Here is a 21,006-nt window from a genome sequence, read left to right on the forward strand (position 1 = left end):
AGAAATCATAAACATGAAACTTAACATCAGACTTCATGATATTGACTCTATGTTAAGTACATACAGTTTAGTGAAAAACCTAAGCTACCAAGTCACTTTTATTTTTAATTTAATTTAATTTAATTTATTTAAGAGAGAGAATGTGTGCAAGTGGGGGGAGGGGTAGAGGGAGAGGGAGAGAAGCTCAGGCCAACTCCATGTTGAGCATGGAGCCAACCTGGGGCTCGATCTCATGACCCTGAATCATGACCTGAGCTGAAACATGAGTCAGATGCTCAACTGACTGAGCCACCCAGCTGCCCCACCAAGTCACTTTTATTTATTTATTTATTTATATTAAATCTCATTTGTTTATTTGAGAGAGAATGCGAGTGAGAGAGCACAAGCAGGGGGAGCAGCAGAGGGAGAGGGAGAAGCAGACTCCCCACTGAGCAGGGAACCCAAGGCCAGACTTGATCCCAGGATCCTGAGATCATGACCTGAGCCAAAGGCAGATGCTTAACTAGCTGAGCCACCCACGTGCCCCAAGACACTTTTAAAGTAGGAATCTCGTGTCCACAGATAAAAATTTGTCAAATGTTATTTGGGGATTGTATTTTCCGAGATTAATTTAAATGAGAATAAAGAGGATAATGTAGTATTTTTAAGAGATGATTTATTATTGAGGGATTTTAACCCATTGACCGATCCTGAAATCCATCTAAGCCATAATGAAGGTAAAATAAATAGCTTTAATATTAAAGGAAATATGTCAGCTTTGTTCATTATTACATCTCCAGCACCTAACACAGAGTCTAGCTCTTGGAAAATGTAAAAAACGTAGTTGTTGAATAAAGAGAGAAGTGCATATGTACACACTCACCCCCCCACACACACTTTATGTAATTCTTCTTCTTCTACAAAGTTGTATTGAAGACCCTCAGCTGGCTTCAGTATTACTTTCATCAGAGCTAGCTATAACTGTGGAGAGACCTTATGCCTCATCCTTCCTCACTTACTTAGTAATTCCAACCATAACACTACAAACTGCCCAAGAGACCGATCCCAAGTGGAATTGGAATTCATTATCCATTAAAACAATAATCATCTCTAGGATGATAATGCCAACTAATCCTGTTTCCCTTAATCATCATAAAAAGTTAAAGTTTCCTAGGTCATTTCTCATCTCCTGGACTTTTATCCTCATATTCATGCCATAAACTGACCTGATTCACACCTTTTCCTAGCCTCTCAAAACTTCTAATGTGCTCTCTAGAAACTCAGATTTCCTTGTATTCTTAAATTCTTCTTTGAGCAATACCTTCCCTTCCCATAAATTACTTAGACTAAGGTTTGTAGAGACTCCCCTTGTGGATCATTGCCACCCCAGGCCATTGTTACCACCCCCTTCCTAGCAAGCTCATGCTCCTTCAATGTGTACAACACCATAGTCTGTCTTCAGCTACCATTTTACTAAAGTTATCCTGACTCCTTCCACTCTGTGTTTGTATCCCTTCTCCGCTTCTTTTCTTACATTCATTTAAATTAGGACTTCAGACATGGCCAAATCCAAAATTCTGTCTTCCAGTCCACAACCTACCCCACCCTCAAAAATATCCAGTTGATCACTCTGTCATTCTTGAAACTCTTTCTTCACTTTGTTCTGGGAGACCACACACTCCTCTTCTTCTTGATTTTTAATGATGTCTTCATCTCTTCTTGCACTTTAAATATTATCATGTCTATGACTTAGAACTTGGACTTCATGTCATTTCTGTCCAAATCTATTCTGTAAGTCATCTAGCCCCATACTATTAAATATAATTTGAAGATTGATGACTCCTAATTTTACATCTCAAATCAGAGCTTTTTTCCTGAGGTCTGCATTTATATATTCAATTTTGAACTTGGTATCTTTTTTTATTTGTTTAGTAAGTACCTCAAACTCAACAGGTCTAAAACTACTTTGTTGAAAAATTGTCTCTCACTACTCCCCATCTTAATCAAATGTACCACCATTCACCTAGTCCCTTGGGGAAAACACCTCAGTGACCATCTTGAATCCCTTCTTTGCCTCATTCCTTAAATCTAATCCACCAACAACTCCTGCTCTTTCTTTAAAATACTCCCCCAATCTTTCTCTTTTTCATCACTTCCATAGCTTTCATGCTTTTCCATGGCATCATCATAATTGTTTGGACTATAACAAAGGACACTCTACCAGACTCAGCTTTTCCACCAATTTATTTGGGTGGTCAGAGTAATGCTTTTTTTTTTTTAATGTTTTTTTATTATATTATGTTAGTCACCGTACAGTATATCCCTGGTTTCTGATGTAAGGTTCGATGATTCATTAGTTGCGTATAACACCCAGTGCACCATGCAATACGTGCCCTCCTTACTACCCATCACCAGTCTATCCCATTCCCCCACCCTCTATGGATTCTGAGAAACAAACTGAGAGTAATGCTTTTTAAAATGTGTTTATCACTTGCCATGATTTTTTATGATAAAAAAAATTACAATAGAGTTCTGAATCCTTGTGAAGGTTAGAAGGTCTTACGTAGTCTTATTCTGGCTATTTCCTCTATCATCATGTTCAACTTCTTCACTAGTTTATGTTGTTTACTTGGTGGTACCGCTAACAAGCCAATTGCACTTCCATATCAGGGCTCTGGCGGCTGCGACTCTTACCCACAGGTATCTTCATGACTCATTCTTTCAGTTTATTCTCATGCCTACACCCTTCTTCTCTGAACACTCTAACAAAATAGTAACACCCGTCACCAACACATAGCTTGTTCGCTTTTATTTTATTTTTTATAATCAATTTCCATGAACTTCATCTGATTTGTCCTTTGCTGCAACCCCTACACAAAGAACAATGCTCCAGATAAAGGAACTCAGTATTTGTTACAATAATAAATAGATAAAATTAAATATTTTTCATATAACAGAGAGAAAGGTTTTTTCATAGGAATCACATGGTGAATTAGTTTTACATTAAGTGATTTTTCTTCTGAAGCTGGTATTTGGCAGGTGTTGGTAGGAGGGGCTTGAAATAACTCAGATAATAGATCTTCAGTGGATCTATTGAGTATGGTATTTAGAAATCATTAGATGTATAAAATGTTTTAATTTTTCATTGACTGCCCTTGTTAGAAAATAAAACTTAACATTTAAAAATGACTCTATGTGACTGTTCTGTAACATACTATTGTTTTATCAAGTCATTTTGTCAAATGTTCATGACCCACATTTCTTCGACTCTTACTGAAACCTAAGTGGGTGTAAACGTAGTTTGGCTGCTGTTGTATTTAGGCAGCTGCTCCAAAGGCTGTGGACACCAGGCATTGTCTTAATTTTTTGTCTTATTTTCAAGGATGCAAAGGCAAGAATAATCGTGTAAATAAAAATGCCTTTACAGAACAGAAGGGAAATGGAATGCTGAAGAGAAATATCTCAGTCTTACATAAATACCTGGAAAGAAACATCCGCATTGTCACACACGATAGATTTTACAATTGGATCATGAATTCAACAGCCACATGGCAAGTGGCATGTTTTTCACATTGAAAGAATTTATCTCCATCTATATAATGGCCTTTCTATGTTATGCAAGATTAACCACATGCCTTTTTGACCCAACAGGCAAATTTTTTCAAGTGGTCTTTGGCTCATGGAGCTTTCTAAGATGCAAATGCAGTGAGCTTCCTCACATTATCTGTTTACATTTTATAAGATATAACAATATCTTGTAAAATATTTATGTTTGATCCAGTGAAGTTATTGGAGTATCAAGCAATTGCTTCCCTCTCTAACGAAGAAAATGATATTTACACCCATATAAATGAGTAGAACAGAAATCATGTGGACATTATTTTGGAATAAAATCAAGTTTACCTTTTTAGAACTAATGGATGTATTCTGTTATAATCATAAAATTTAGAACATGTGTTTTAGAATTTTTAGAAAAACATATGTTAGACAATGAAAGAGTTGTTTTTCTTCTACTTGCAGTCCAAAAAGCTTGTTTAATCAGTGTATTAGTTTTCTGTTGCTGCATTATCAAATTATCACAAATCTAGTGGCTTAAAACAACACCCATTTATCACCTCATCATTCTGTATATGGTCTCCTGGGGCTAAAATCAAGACTCCACAAGGCTGCTTTCCTTAGAGAAGGCTCTATGGAATAATATGCTGTCGAACTTATTCAGGTTGTCAGCAGAATTTAGTTCCTTGTGGTTCTAAGACTGAGGTTTCAGTTTCCTTGCTGAATGTCAGATAAGGGCCAGACTTTGCATTTTTTAGGCTGCTTGCATTTCTTCCCATGCTTTCTGTGATCTCCAAGAGGCTCCTGTTGGGCTGTGCATGTTGGCCTCTGCGTCTCAGAGCCTCTACATCTCCAGGCTCTCTCACACTGTGAGTGTCCCACTCCTCCTTGAGTCCTGTTTCTCTGCATCTTACACTGTATCTCTCAGATGCCCTCTGGTGAGAAAGGTCTCTGCTTTAAGGACTCATTCTGATTAGATTGGGCTCACCTGAATAAGCCACGACACTCTCCCTGTCATGAAGGCCATCATGTTAATATCATCTACAAAAACTGTAAACAAACTAGTGTTTGAATGATTGGGGGTGGGAATTTTGGGGGACAGTTCTGCCTACCGCACTGAGTTTGCATTTAAAAATTAAAGTATATGTTTTCCAGGTTTGTTAGCTTTTAAAAGTAATACCATGAGAAAATGTATTGCACAGTTGGCTAAATTTAAAAAAACAAAGGCAGATCTACTCATCCTATGACTTGCTTTCTGATGCTTTGGCATGTTGAATGACTAAATAATACTAAGTCTATTGAATTCTGTTGAAATTGTAGTATTTTTTGTAATGTTATATAGTAACTTCATGAGAAAATGGTGTGTGCTCCCTTGACTTACTTATTTTGCTCAGTGTAGTGTATTTGAGAGCCATTCATGTTCTTTTGTGCATCATCACTTTGTTTCTTGTATTGATAAGTAGTATCCCATTTTATGAATATACCAAAATTTGTTTATTCATTCTCCTGCTGGTAGAAGGTAAGCTCTTACCAGTTTTTGGTTATTAGGGATAAAGCTATTCTGAGTATGCTAATACAAGTCTTTTGTGGGCATATGTTTTAATTTCTTTGGGGCAAATACTTAGGAGAAATTGCTGAATTATAGGATACATACATGTTTAACTTTAGAATAAAGTGCCAATGATCTCAAAAAATGATTGTATCACTTTATATCCCCCCACCCCAGGAATGTTCAGATGTCTAGTTGTTTCATATCTGTGCCAATACTTGGTTTTGTCAGTCTTTGAAAGTTTATCCATTAGGGTGACTAATTGAGAATTCCATAACAGTGAACGAAAGCATCCATATGGCAAAACACCATGAGAAAAGTCAAAACACTAACCACAAACTGGGGAAATATTTATGCTCTGAGTTCAGGTGGATTTTCCAATCTTTTCTGAGCTCATTGTCTTTCTAATGTATTATTTTAATTTTCCCTGTCTAGTTCAGCAACATATCATCTTCAGTCATGAATGCATTAACATCTTAATATTCATTTATTTTACAAAATCTTTTTTCAAAAAATTTACTTTCTGTAGCTTTTTAAATATGGAAGTTTCATTTATTAAATGTATTTTCAAAATCTCATTTGGGGAGAGTCTAATTCAAGAAGAAAACTTACTTCTGATACCAAATTCCTGAATGCAGTTTTTAAAAAACAGATTTATTTGCACAAATTGTAGGATTCCAAGTCTCAGTTCCTTTTCATAAGAGAGGTTTTTGCATAGACTGCTACTTACCTACCCAATGTCATTTTTCATTTTCTTTAAAACAGATTTCATTCTAAGTAGTTATGATCCTAAGTAAAAACCTAAATTTTACAGCCTCCTTTGCATCTAGGAAAGATCAGTGGAGAAGCAAGTGGAAGGTTTTCCTTAAAGCATCCTTAAATGGGTTGGTTCACCTTAGTGTTATATTCTTTTCCTTTTACTCCCTCATATTATCTTGTTGCTTGGAATATTGATGTGATGCATAGAAGTTCCATAGCCATCTCTGACCATGAGTTAAGTGTGGAATCCAATGCTATAGATGATGGAACAGAAAAGAAAAAGGAAAGTGGATCCCCAAGGACCATGTAGCTGGTATGGCAACTCTGAATTGCTTATTCCCCAATGTCCTGGATATAAAAATTAAGATAAACCCCTACTTTTCTTAAACCACTTACTCGTGTTTCTATTAGCATCTGAGACCCATCATAACTGAAACAAGGTCTATTAAAAAAACAAACAAATGAATAATAGTGTTAGGCACCTGCACATATTAAAGCAAAGCTTATCAGAGTTAAATCAATATCTTATTAATGTTTTTTCTTTCCTGTAAGATTTCTGTAAGATTTACCTCCTTTCCCCTAATTTCTACACACACAAACACATTTACTTTTTCTTTATGGGAGGAGCTAGGTAAGTTGACTCTGTATATGAGCCTTCCTCGGCTTCAGTCTCACCCCCTTCGCACATCTGCAAAGTTGCCAACTGCCAGGCTGGTGTTGAAATCTTACTGCCCTGGCATACTGTCTCTGGTATTTCTACCCTACAACTTCAGGTCTGATTTCCTTTAAGTCCAGATTTCTTGTCTGCTGATTCCTTGTTCCCAAACAGCCTGTAAAGCTGTTAATGCTATAATTCACAAAAGCATTCTGAACATTTCAACTCTGGCCATTTAGGATTGTTATTTATTTTCATTTCAAGGTAATAAACAACTTGGGGGCAAGAGAGAAGTGGATTTAGGCTATGGAAGCAGTTTGTCCTTCAGTTCCCAACAGCGCTGTTGTGATCTTTTCACAAGGATGGCACAACCTCTGGTGACATCTGGTTTCCCTGTGATTTCCTACCGTGCCCCTCAAATCAATTGAGTTACTGTAAGTAACAGTAACAGTAAGTATTTAATATGTTACTATGGAGAATATTGTTAGTTGTTTATTTTGCAAAATTTAAATAAGAGTCACATTATTACCATTATCATCAGCAGCAACATCTTGCTATCAAAATATGTAGGTAAGTTAATTTTCTGTGACTCTAAATGGTTCTGCAAGGTTTTGCAGAAAAAATCTTGGAAAGGGTAGAAAGGGTAGAAACTATTTGGGGGACTGTTTCATCAAATTGTCTTATTTAAAAATGTGACTTGAAAATAGGAATAGGTTATGGGTTTTTGAATATTGCACCGAATACTTAAAATAAGATGCTCATAACTATAATTTTTTTCTGAATCATTTATAACCAGGGCTAATATTTATGTAAAACCGTCTACTGTATTAAATACTTAGGATCTGAAAAATACAAGACATCTTGTAAGAAGATAGATTTATTTGTCTAGAAGGCATTTATATATCCAGAAGAAAAGATGAAGGAATCAGGGCCTTTCTTGCTCAAGGGTGTTTTTGTCTTGTCTTTTGCCCTAGAGATTTTGGGCTGTATACATGACCTTCAGATAATTTGTCTGAAAGTGGGTGGCTATCAGAACCAGAAGCCATTTAACACTAAAGAAATAAGAGACATGGAACATATTGTTGTTCCCTGTACAAAAGTCTCAAGGTAGAGAAGAATATAAAACTTGTCTAAATTCTTAGGCATTAGAAGGAATCCATAAACTGCCTTTAACTGGCCTTATGACCTTAGAAATCTTGGCAAACTATTTTGTCTCATTTTACACATGGGAAATTTGAATTCTAATTAAAGTGGCTTATCAGAATTTAATATTGATAAGGGGCAGGCAGAACCATGATTGATGTAAACCTCAGTTCTCTGGCTGCCAATTCAGAGCACTTTGTTTTAAATGAAGTCCAGGGAATACTACTTCCATGGTTAATCAGAATTACACTTGCTAAAAACATATCACTCTGTTCAGTAGTTTCCATAGATTATTACATTAGATTTTCAAAACAGCCTTTGATTTATATACTGATATGCCATTATACAGATGAAAAAGTTCATTACAAGAAATTTTAGTTAAAATTTTCCGAGGTCACAGAGCTATCAAGTGAAAAAGTTGTTACAATCACCAAAAAAGCAACTAACTTATTTATTAAAAGTTTAAAATTTAAGCGTATTTGAATTTAGAAATGCAAATATTACTTATTTAATTTCCTATGTAAATAATGGAGGAAATTCTAAAAATTTGTTATTTTGGGACAGTACTGCATTGCACACATAACTTTATCAGTCATGTGAGGGCTGCAGGAATGGAAAGTTGTACTGAGTTAATTCTGTGGGAATACCATTTCTAAATTTATACATGCTGTTGCTGAGTGATTATAAGCAAGCAAGCCACAGAAAGACACGCTCTCCTTCATCAAAAGAACCCCACAAACTTGTAGCACATGGAAGCATTTCTGCACTACAAGTTATTCTAAGGGGGAAACACATAATTTATGAACACTATCAAATAAAATATGCATTTCCAAATGCTGGTAATAAAATATATAGTATAGAAAAAGTGCTCTTCCATCGCTTCTTACAATTACATTCTGATGTAACAAATATACTGCCGTTGGATCAATTCAAGTTCAAATCCGGGTGCACTATTCATGATCTGTGTTGTCTGAAATCCTCTATAGGGTTGTTGTAAGATTCAAACTAGGTAATATCTGTAAGGCAGTTCGCCCATTGCCTGATAACGAATATTCAAAAGCGTTGATTTCCATCTTTCTTTTTCTCCTCAAAGCTATTAAACATATTCCTCATGACTATATATAGGAAAGCCCATGCTTAAGAATATAAAGTCACGGTTTCTAGTGGAAATCATGGAAATTTTTATTCTATTTATTAGCAGGATTAACAACACAAAAACATAACCAAGAGTCTTATCTCACCTATCGGCTTGGTACACAACCAAAAGGTATTTGACAGAGGTACTGGTGGGTTGTGAGGAAAGAGGCACCTTCCAAGAGTGTTGGTGGGATGTAAATCAGCAGACCTCTCTGCAGGGCAGTTTGACACTTTCTAGAAAAAAACTTAGAAATACATGTATTTTTAGACTTAGTAATTCTATTTTAAATCTAACAGGAATTTGTATCAAAGCTATGCTTGCAGGTCTATGAAGTAAGAGATACAAATTTATTCAATTTGTAGCAGCAGTTGGATAAGTAACATTTTGGAAATGACCAAAATAATACTTAGTAATAAAGAACAGTTGTCTCAAAATTTTGATTCTGGAGATGTTGGAAAGAGTCAGAATAGGAGGAGCCTGAGCCCGCATTTACAACTAGGTATCATCCACATCCAAGTCGATAAACCAGAGACTGATCCAAAGACTGATGGAATGAACTCCACAACTAAATATAGAGAAGAAGCTGCATCTGAAAGGTCAGGAATGTAAGAAAGGCAGAGGGAAGCTGCCTGCAGGAAGGAGGGAGTTGTGCATGGGGAGGGCAGAGATAGGGGCCCTCACATGGGTAAGACTAATCCCCATAACATCTGGCTTTAAAAACCAGAGGGGCTGAATTCCATGAGTTTTTAAAACTGGTGGGATGTGGAGCCTGGAGCTTTAAAGTCAGCTCACTCAGCCCTAGGCTAGCTGGACGGGCAAGCAATAGCCAGGCCACCACTCTTAAAGAGACAGCAGCCTGCATAGAGAGGCGACATAAAAATAGCAGTTTACACAATGCCAGGGTAAATAGAAGACAGATCTGTTAATACAGGTTTTTGGAGCATATTGGGAGAGTTCTCAAAAAATGAGAGACCTGGCAGGTGCCATTTTCCTCCCCTGCCTCCCTGCGTGCCCAGAGCCACCGGCCGAAGGTGGCGCTGCACAGATACTTGGTGCCTAACCCACTAGCAGTGCACCACAACCACAAGTAATCCTGTGGACCACACACTCCAAGCCTGCTAGCCTCTTCCAGCCACCAGGTAGAAGTGCTGAAGCCGCCCAGCACCCAGCTGCCGTGCCATGCTGAGCCACTACTGCTGCATGCCTCGCCCAGCCATTGGGTACACAGCTGCCACCACACTCTGCCCAGACACATGTCCTGAGCCACTGCAGCACTTTAGGGGATCCAGCATAGGACTAGCAGCCCGGTGCAAATTTTGCTAACACTCTTACCCCATTCCCAAGTTCCCTGGTGGGCACACCCTGCTTACAGCTGGCCTGCCTGGTTCCCACTAACACCACAGATAGCAAGCACTGCTCCCAACAGGCAGAGAGTCAGTGCAGACAACTATACTGAAAGGAAAAGTGACCAAGATACAACAGCATGGGTGTAAGCAACACACAGAGGGTATTCTGAAGTGCCAGGTTCTGGTGAATAGGGGACACTGCACTGCAGGGCACCCTGGACCTCTTTTTCATAAAGTCACTACTTTCAAGAGCAGAAGACATAGATAACTTTCATAACAGAAACAGGCAGGCAGACAAAATCAGAAGACAGAGAAATGCATCCCATATGAATGATTACGACAAGGTCACAGCCAGAAATCTAAGCAAAACAGATATAAGTAACATGTCTGATAGAGTATTTAAAGCAGTGATCATAAGGCTACTCACCAGATTTGAGAAAAGAGTGGAAGACATGAGTGAGACCCTTAACACAGAGAAAAGGAATAACATAGCAGAGATAAAGAGCTTGATAAATGAATGAGGACCATGCTTAATGGAATGAACAGCAAGATGGAACAAGCAGAAGAATGAATTAGTAACCTCGAAAAGTAATGGAAAGTAATCAAGCTGAACAAAAGAGACAAAAAAGAATTATGCAACATGAGACTAGAGTTAGGGAACTCAATGAGTCCATCAAACATAATAACAATTCATATTACAAAGAGGAGAAAAGGGGACAGAAAATTCATTTGAAGAAATAATAGCTGAAAACTTTGCAGTCTGGGGAAGGAAGCTGATATCCAGATCTAGGAGGCATAGAGAACTCCCATCAAAGTCAACAAAAGCAGACCCACACCAAGATATATTATAATTAAATTGGCAAAATATAGTGATAAAAATTAAAAGCAGGGGCGCCTGGGTCGCGCAGTCGTTAAGCATCTGCCTTTGGCTCAGGGCGTGATCCCGGTGTTCTGGGATCGAGCCCCACATCAGGCTCCTCGGCTGGGAGCCTGCTTCTTCCTCTCCCACTCCCCCTGCTTGTGTTCCCTCTCTCGCTGGCTGTCTCTCTCTCTGTCAAATAAATAAATAAAATCTTTAAAAAAAAAAATTAAAAGCAGCAAGACAAAAGAAGTCAGTAACTTACAAAGAAACACCCATAAGGCTAACAGGAGGCTTTTCAACAGAAACTTTGTGGGCCAGAAGAGAGTGGCATGATACATCCAAAGTGCTGAATGAGAAAAGTCTGCAGCCAAGAATACTCTATCCAGCAAAGCTATCATTAGAAGGAGAGATAAAGTTTCCCAAAGAAACAGAAACTGAAGGAGTTCTTCATGACCACAAAATCAGCCTGCAAGAAATATTAGAAGGGGACTCCTTGAGTGGAATGGAGAGACCAAAAGTGACAATATGAAGGTAGGAAACACAAAAGCACTGAAAATGAACATTTCTATAAAAAGTCAGTGAAGGAACTCACTAAAGAAGGATATAAAATATAATAACATAAAAAATAAAAAAAATAAAATATAATAACATATACCTAAAACATGGGGAAGAAAGGAGAAAAGAGTGGTTTCAAACTTAAATGACCATCAACTTAATTTAGACTGCTATATACAGAAGAGGTTATATACAAATCTAGTGGTAACCATATATCAAAACCACTAATAAATATGCAAAGAAAAAAGAGAAATCCAAACATATCATTAAAGCAAATCAACAAACCATGAAAGAAAGACAAAAGATCAGAGAAAATCTTCAGAAACACCCACAAAACTAGTAATAAGGTGGCAATAAATACATATCTATCACTAATTACTTTTGAATCTCAAGTGGACTAAATGTTTCAATCAAATGACATAGGGTAACATAATGGATTAAAAAAAAAAGACCCATCTATATGTTGCCTACAAGAGACTCATTTTAGACCTAAGGTACCTGCAGATTGAAAGTGAGGGGATGCAAATGGTTGTCCAAAGAAAGCCAGAGTAGTGAAACTTATATTGGACAAAATAGATGTTAAAACAAATACTATAAAAAGAGACAAAGAAGGACATTATATAATAATAAAGGGGACAATCCAACAAGAAGATATAACAGTTGTAAATACACATCCAATATGGGGGCACCCAAATACATAACACAGTTGGTAACAAACATAAAGAAATTAATACAATAATAGGAGACTTTAACACCCCACTTACATCAGTAGATCATCAAAACAAAAAATCAACAAGGAAACGGGCTTCAAATGACAATGGAACAGATGGATTTAACAGGTATGTTTAGAAATTCCATTCTAAAACAACAGAATACACATTCTTTTCAAATGCACATGGAATATTCTCCTGAATAGATTGCATATTAGCTCACAAAACAAGCCTCAACAAATTGAAGAAGATCAAATCATACCATGCATCTTTTCTGACCACAACACTATGAAACTAGAGGTCAACCACACACACAAAAAATAATAATAAAATAAAAAAATAAAAATCTAGGAAGACCACAAATGCATGGAGGTTAAATAACATGCTACTTAACAATGAATGAGTCAACTAGGAAATAAAGAGGAAATTAAAAATACATGGAAACAAATGAAAATGAAAATACAATAGACATGTAGATCAATGGAACAGAATAGAAAACCCAGAAATAAACCCACAACTGTATGGTCAATTAATCTTTGACAAAGCAGGAAAGAATATCCGATGGGAAGAAGACAGTAACTTCAACAAGTAGTGTTGGTTGAAAACTGGACAGCAACATGCAAAAGAAAGAAATTGGACCACTTTCTTACACCATACACAAAAATAAATTCAAAATGGATTAAAGACCTAAATGTGAGACCTGCAACCATATAAGAGAACACAGGCAGTAACCTCTTTGACATTGGCCGTAGGAACTTGTTTCTAGCTATGTCTTCTAAGGCAAGGGAAACAAAAATAAAAATAAACATAAAAATAAAAAGCTTCCGTACAGTGAAAGAAACAATCAACAAAACTAAAAGGCAACCATCAGAATAGGAGAAGGTATTTACAAATGATATATCTGATAAAGAGCTAGTATCCAAAATATATAAAGAACTGATACAACTCAACACCCAAAAAACAAAGCAACTAAAAAATAGGCAGAAGACATGAATAGAAGACGTCCAGATGGCCACCAGTTAAATGAAAAGATGTTCATCATCAGTTACCATCAGGGAAATGCAAATCAAAACTACAATGGGACATTACCTCACACCTGTCAAATGGCTAAAATTAACAACACAAGAAACAACAGGTGTAGGCAAGAATGTAGACAAAAAGGAACACCTTATGCACTATTGGTGGGAATGCAAACTGGTTGTAGCCACTGTGGAAAACAATTTGGAGGTTCATCAAAAAAGTTAAAAATAGAGCTACCCTATGATCCAGCAATTGCACTACTGGATATTTACCAAAGAATTCAAAAATCACTAATTTGAAGGGACATATACACACCTTTGTGTTTATGGCAGCACAATTTACAATAGTCAAGGTTTGGAAGCAGCCCAAGTGTCATAGATGAATGGATAAAGAAGAGGTGGTATATATATATATATACAATAGAATATTATTCAATCATAAAAAAGAATGAACTCTTGCCATTTCAATGACATAGGTGGAGCTAGAGAGTATAATGCTAAGCAAAATAAGTCAGAGAAAGACAAATACCACATGATCTCACTCATGTGATATATAAGAAACAAAATGAGGAAAGGGAAAAAAAGACAAATCAAGAAACAGACTGTTAATTATAGATAACAAGGTGATAGTTACCAGAAGGAAGGGGGTAGGGGATGGATGAAATAGGTGAAGAGGATTAAGGAGTGAACTTGTCGTCACGAACACTGGGTGAGGTATGGAATTGTTGAATCCCTGTATTGCACACCTGAAACTAATATAATTGTGCGAGTTAACCAACTGGAATTAAAAACTTAATAGTTGTCTTCCTCTCTATATATTTGTCTCCACATATATACATACATGCATATATACACATCTGTGTTTATATAAATATACATTGTGTGTGTGTGTGTGTGTGTGTGTGTGTGTGTGTGATAAATAATAAGGTATATACACACACGTCAGAGTTCTCTGGAACCATTCATAAATATATATGAAAAGCACAAGGGAAAGGGCCCAGGAGGCAGTGAGACTATTATAAGGGCCATCAGGGGAGTCATATCAGAAATTTGATTCCAAGACCCAAGGCATATCCTTAACCACTTCATAATAAATATAAAGCAGAAAGTGTATTTTGATTTGCATGAGTCAAAAAATATTTTAAAAACCAAACAGTTCATACCTTTTTTCCTTGGACTATAGTTGTAACTACTGTTGCTTAAAAGAAGATGGCTGTTAGTTTAGGTTAGGGATATTTGACGATGCCGTAAATTCTGCCCTCCACAGTACCTGTTGTAACAACAGTGGAAGGAGGAGATTCAGTATCTAATGAGGGCCACTTTGCGACTAAAATTATGCTAAGTATTTTTCATTACTATATCATTTAATTTTTACAACAATTAGATAATATTTACCTTAATGAACAGAAAATTGAGGGTGAAAGAGCCTTCATTATGACATATAGACTAGGTGATTAAGCAAGGGTTCTTTTAAGGCCTTGTTCCCCTCCACTCTCTGAGATCCTGTATACATATAGAGTAATATTGTTTCTTAATTTTCTACTCCAATATAAAATATGTATAATGGATGTATTTTAGATGTCTTTATTTAAAATATTTATTTATATTTTACCAAATAAGTAATTTTAGAGACCTAACTACAACATGTTTGCAACTAACAAGCACTGAGATTCCAAACATACTTTTGTGGGAGTTCTTAGAAACTTGGAACAACTTTTCCCAGGGGAAAAATATTACAACTCCTAATTAAGATTTCTGGTCAGTCCACAAGAGCTGATAATGTAGCTGGGCAAATAGTCATAGAACCATAAAACCTAATGACCATTTAGATAATTGTTTAAGTAGAAAATATTTTTGCATACTCCAGTTGCAATATCTGGGGACATGTCATTAACCTCAACTGTAGGTTTGGAAGCCCATCTCTCTCCCCTCCTCAAAATTTTAGGCAGGGAACAAACTCCCATTTAGCACAAGCATTAATGTGATCAGAGATTAAGCATCCATGGATAAGTGGAACAGAAGCTGAAGAAAAAGGATTTCCTACTGATACTCATATTTTTAGACCTAATGGGTATTTCTAAAAATGTTCCTGTCAAAAACTATGATTATAAAAATGTTAATATATCCCAGAGGATAAGAGTTAAAGATTTCAAATAAAGAATATTTGTTCCAGCAGCAGTAGTCCCAGGCTTCCTTCAGAAAGGGGCAGGATCACTGGTAGGTGACGTGTTCATAAGAAGGGGTCTGCTTGGAGTAATTGAATCTATTTTAGGAACTTCTGTCTATTTTATTATTACCCAGAGGTTGGGTCAAGGAAAGCAATTTTATTATAGGTAACTGAATTTTGCTATTTTCTACTAAAGGAACATATTGAGGCAATTAAATAGATATATAAAATAGCTGAGAAACCACTCAACATGAAAAAAAAAATTGCTGAAGACTAGGGAAAACAGCCTTCTTCATTGCCAAATAGTTTTAAGTATTATGGAATAAAGGGCACTGAAAGCATTTCCTTTATAATGAACAGCTGCTAGCCGAAATCAAACTTTGTGTGTATACAGAAAGCATTTGCCATGGTCCTTGTGGGTAGAATAATAGTCAAAATGATTCTAATAATTGAAATGAAGTAGGCTGTACAGTTCCCAACTGCCACAACAAAAACATTTTGGAAAATTGGATCACTCACACAAGCTAAAACATGTAGCAATTTGTTTTTATGGAAATTACATTTATAAGCGTGGTAATAAACTGAAAGCAAGGTCCTAGCCTAGACCTCTCTTCGAGATTTAACATATCCAAGTAAATTAACCTATTGAAAATTCTTCATTTGTTTAAATTGGTTCACTTAAGAAGTTGTAAAAGGCTTTATTAAAGAACATTCTGTAAGGCTTAAGTTATTGGAGAGACTATATAATTCATTACCCTGGGGCCACATTTCCAAATATAGTTAAGAAGGGGCAAACCCTACCATCACAATTTAATATGTATAATTGGGGAAAAGGAATATGTTCACACATATATGAAGGTGCTGTCAGAATATTCATCAAGGGAGCTAGAATTACAAAATTTATAATATATGTGTAGTTTTTCATACAATTTCTTATTCTGGATATATATTTAATTTTAATTTATTTATTTGAGAGAGTAAGAGAGAGAGAGAGCATGAGCCGCCGGGGAGGAGCAGAGGGAGAGGGAGAAGCAGACTCCCCACTGAGCAGGGAGCCCAATGTAGGGCTTGATCCCAGGACCCCGAGATCATGACCTGAGCCAAAGGTAGATGCTTAAGCAACTGAGCCACGCAGGTGCCCTCTGGATTTATATTTAAAAGATATTTCTTTTTTCCCCCTTTTTATTCTGATTGATCATATTACTTATTTGAAATCACAAAATTGGGGATATAACTGAAGTTTTAAGTAGTGCTAATACTCAAAAAGATCTATTTATTCATAAGACATGTAGGTCATTTTGCTTGGTTGGCACAGGGAATGTTGTGATGAATAAGGCAGGTACAATCCTCTCATCAGGGGGCCTGCAGTTTAGTTTTGAAAATAATTGCAATTCTGTTATATAACTGAAAGAAATTTAGAGTGTTCAGGAAGGCCTTATTAGGAACACCCACCTAATTAAGAAAATTTTTAGTGGTATTAGTCTTTAGGTAGTAAAATTAGCAGTGTCTAGGAAAGGATAAAAAATTTAAAAAGTAAACAAAACACAAACTATTAGACAAGGAATAAGAAGTCTTGAGTTCTCATTCTACTCAACAATTAATATTTGTGTTACTAAGATCATTTCATTTAATCTCTCTGAGCTTCTATTGTCCTATTTCTAGTATGTGAGTAGGAATAGATGTCTCTAATTTTCCAACATAATTTAAAATTCTCCAATATTACAATTTTAAGAATCAAAGTCTTGTGAAAGGGAAAGGGTAGAGTTTCGTAGATGTCTACTTTCATCATGTCATACAGGCGCTAACTTTTTTTGCATAAAAGCTTCATTCGGCATAAAACCTGCCTAACATGGTGGATCACAACTTTTTTCTAGTTCAACCTAAATAAAAGAAGGATTCTCATGAGTAATTTTGACCCACTTTTGTTGTGATTCTCCCATTTCACTTCCCTAATTTTTAAGAAAGTGTTTCAGAACCTGGTTTGAGAGGGCATTTATAAGTTGAAAAGACATCCTACACAACTCTTCTCTTCTTCCCCTCATTCTGACCTGAAAATTACCCTCCGGGAGTTGGATGTGCTCCTTTGGCCACCCCAAAACCACTCTTCTGTTTGTTCTGTACCCTGCAAGAGCGAACTGTGAGGACAGAATCAACCAGGCCCTCTACCCCATGTTTCCCATGGGTCTTTGCCTATGGTCATTGAGAGGGGGATCCAAGGACAGGGTAGGAAAGAGGTAGGGAACCTGTTATCCTCGCTCCATTCTTACTGGGCTCGTGTGTGCCAGTGTCTGGCTCTCTCCTCTCCCCGAGTCGTCTCTCAAGTAACCACTCCTGCAGCTACAACCCTCTCTGGGTCTTGTATGTGTGCAGAAGACAGGCAATGGGAAGACACGTGAAGACAGCCATTAGCACCTGAGGAAAGAGGCCTAGAACAGATCTCTCTTTCACAGCTCTCACATGGAATTAATCTGCTTACACGTTGATCTCAGACTTCGGGCTTTCAGCCATTGTGAGAAAATACATTTATTTTAAGCCATCCAGTCTGTGGTATTCAGTAAGCTAATACAGAGTCTCCTTTTCCTTGCCCCTTCAGATCTGGGGATAGTAACTGCCTTCTGTCATTGGTTTCCTTAATCCGGCATATGAATTTGTAAATATTCTCTTCTTCCTGCTTTCTTCAAGGAAATGGAAAAGGAAAGGAATCTTTACAATGTGCCATTTCATCCTGCTAGTACCTTGCCTGAAATATAAAAACTGATTCTGAAACATACTTTTCTACTTTTCTGTAGCACTTTTCTCCGTATTCCCATCTTTCAGTATCTCTTTTTATCTTTATCTTTCCCACTAAGGAAAAAAAAAGGCTTTTAGTAAATTATGTCAAGTGTATGACTCACAGTAGGTATTTTTATCAACATAATAAATATTAACCAGTGACACAAATAACAAACAGCAATGTCACAGAATTCCAGTTAATCAGTGGGGGAAGACGTTTTTGGATAATGGATCCTTCCTAGACCACTGATACTAAAACTCCAGTTCTCTCAGTTCTTTCTTGAGTCCAGAAGCATAACAAGTCAACTCAAAATCAAATGAAACAAAGACCACAGGACTATAGAAAACAGATATAAACAGGCTATCATCATGTATTAATGGTTAAGAGCAGAGAGTTCTATAAAAATATTAAATATTCTGTGAGATTCTAACACTAGCTTTGAGGAGACCAAAGACTTAAGTTTGTAATTTAATGGAACTGCCATTTATAAATCCTTGACATAGCTTGTCCTTGTTTTGAAATTGGGGAATGGATTCTGAAGCTGGATTATTAAGTTACTTGAAGACAACAAAATAGATGAAACAAATGGTTGAAATGCATTGAAGCAGTATGAGCAAATCTGTTAGAATCGTTCTTACCCTTTGATAAGACAAAAATAGCCCTTTAGCTCCCAAAATAATAAGATATGGAGTTCTCCAAGGTTTATTTTTGAGAGATTTTTATAGAAAAAGAAAGGAGGTAAAATTCCATAGTGCCTAAGGTCGTGTCTTTTTTTTTTTTAAACTATGTATTGTCAAAACTGAAGTTGAGCTAGGCTGATGAATATATCGTGGAAGAGAGTTGAACAACTACAGCACACAACATGTGCATGTTTGGGTGTGCTGGGAGAATGTATGATAACCTAAGATTGTTTGAAGATTAAGTAGAAGGGCTCAAAATACCTGAGTATATTCAAAATAAGAAAAAAGTACAAAACCTTGTTACTTTCCTAGAGAAAAGCTTTGTGATATGTATAACCTACAATTATCTCTTCCTTTTCCCCCCTAATTTTAACAAATCACATTTATTCAAAGCAAGAAGTCATAAATTGCTTATAATATTTCCTAGAAGAATTTCTCATTCTATTATTCTGCTGCAGTGAATGAATATAGGGTGTGACCTAGTTAAATGCTCAATTTGAGTGAGTAAATGACATTTCACAAAAACTGATTAAAAGTTGTGAATAAGAGGAAAAATTACCACATAGAAATTGCAATGTCAAACTTTCTACCTTATTTTTATTTTGGAAAATTAAGCACGTTTTCTGGATGATTTACTTATTTGAATTTTTTAAATTACAGTTGAAGTAAAAGCATGTAATCTGTATGTTATATTTGCTGCCTGACATTGCCCACAAAAGTAAAGATTTTGTGAATAGCTATAGTAAATAGGATTTTGAATATTAAAATACATTTAAATTTAAAACAAATATTTGTTAAAACATATCAAAACTTTGCACTGATATTTACTTAAAGACAGTATGAGGGACTTGATTTACTTAAGGTTTCTCTCATTAAAGTAATAAAACAAACTCTCAGGAAAATAAAAAATAATATTCTTTAAAATGTGTTGATAAGCTTACAAAAATAAGTTTAAAAACCGAAGGTGTTTATTACCTACCACTATAAAAGCAAAAGATGAAAATAACAGAGCAGTGAGCAGTAGGTGTTTTCACTTCCATTAGGTGACTGAGCCTTTGGACAGCAGCACTGTAAGGGAAGGCTGACTGTGAGACGTGCATAAGTCCAAAGAGACTTCAAGTGCTTTTACAGGAACCCAGTACACTTAGCTTTTGGAAAAAACAATTGCAAATTTTTTTGCATGAAAGAATCTTCCATTTAGATACTCAGCATTCACACAGATTAAGGTCAGCATAACATAAGGGCAAAGCATGTAGACTATAATGTAACCATGTATAAACTGTTAAAAAAGGAGAAATGAAAAAAAGATGCCAGAATCAAAAGGATATCAGATTTATCTGGAGATATTTTATAATGAAACAAATCAAACTCTAAGAAATACAAAATACAGAAGCATTGAACATGTTAATAAAGTTGTAGGGGCACCAGGGTGGTTCAGTTGGTTAGGCCTCTGCCTTCTGCTCAGGTCATGATCCCAGGGTCCTGCGGTCAAGTCCCACATCTGGGCTCTTTGCTCAGCAGGGATCCTGCTTGTCCCTCTGCCTGCCACTCCCCCAGCTTGTGCTCTCTCTCTCTCTCTGACAAATAAGTAAAATCTTAGGAAAAAAAAATTACAGATGAGGGGCGCCTGGGTGACTCAGTTGGTTAAATGTCTGCCTTCGGCTCAGGTCATGATCCCAGGGTCCTGGGATCAAGTCCTTTAGTGGGCTCCCTGCTCAGTGAGGAGCCTGCCTCTCCCTCTCCCTCTGTTGCTTACCACCCATCCCCCCCAGCTTGTACTCTCTCACTCTCTCTCAAATAAATAAATATAATCTTTAAAAAAAAATTACAGATGAATTACTAATCAACAATGAGTAAAACACAGGTCAAACACAGGTGGACCCCAGAGCAAGTAATCCATCAAGGAATATTTTTGATAATAATATAGCAAGGGACAGTTGTAGAAAAGAATAAAGTTTAGTAATGTTGTCATCCACATTTAAAGTGTACAAAAAGAATAGTATTATAATGAAATAACAAATAATGATAATAAGAACAGAAAAATAATGGTATAGGAAGTGAAAATCAAAAGAAGAAGGAGGAGGAAAAGATGAGGGAAGGAAGGCAGCCTACAAGG

The sequence above is a fragment of the Ursus maritimus genome, unplaced genomic scaffold (assembly GCF_017311325.1).
Source record: "Ursus maritimus isolate PB19 unplaced genomic scaffold, ASM1731132v1 scaffold_2, whole genome shotgun sequence".
Taxonomy (NCBI): domain Eukaryota; kingdom Metazoa; phylum Chordata; class Mammalia; order Carnivora; family Ursidae; genus Ursus; species Ursus maritimus.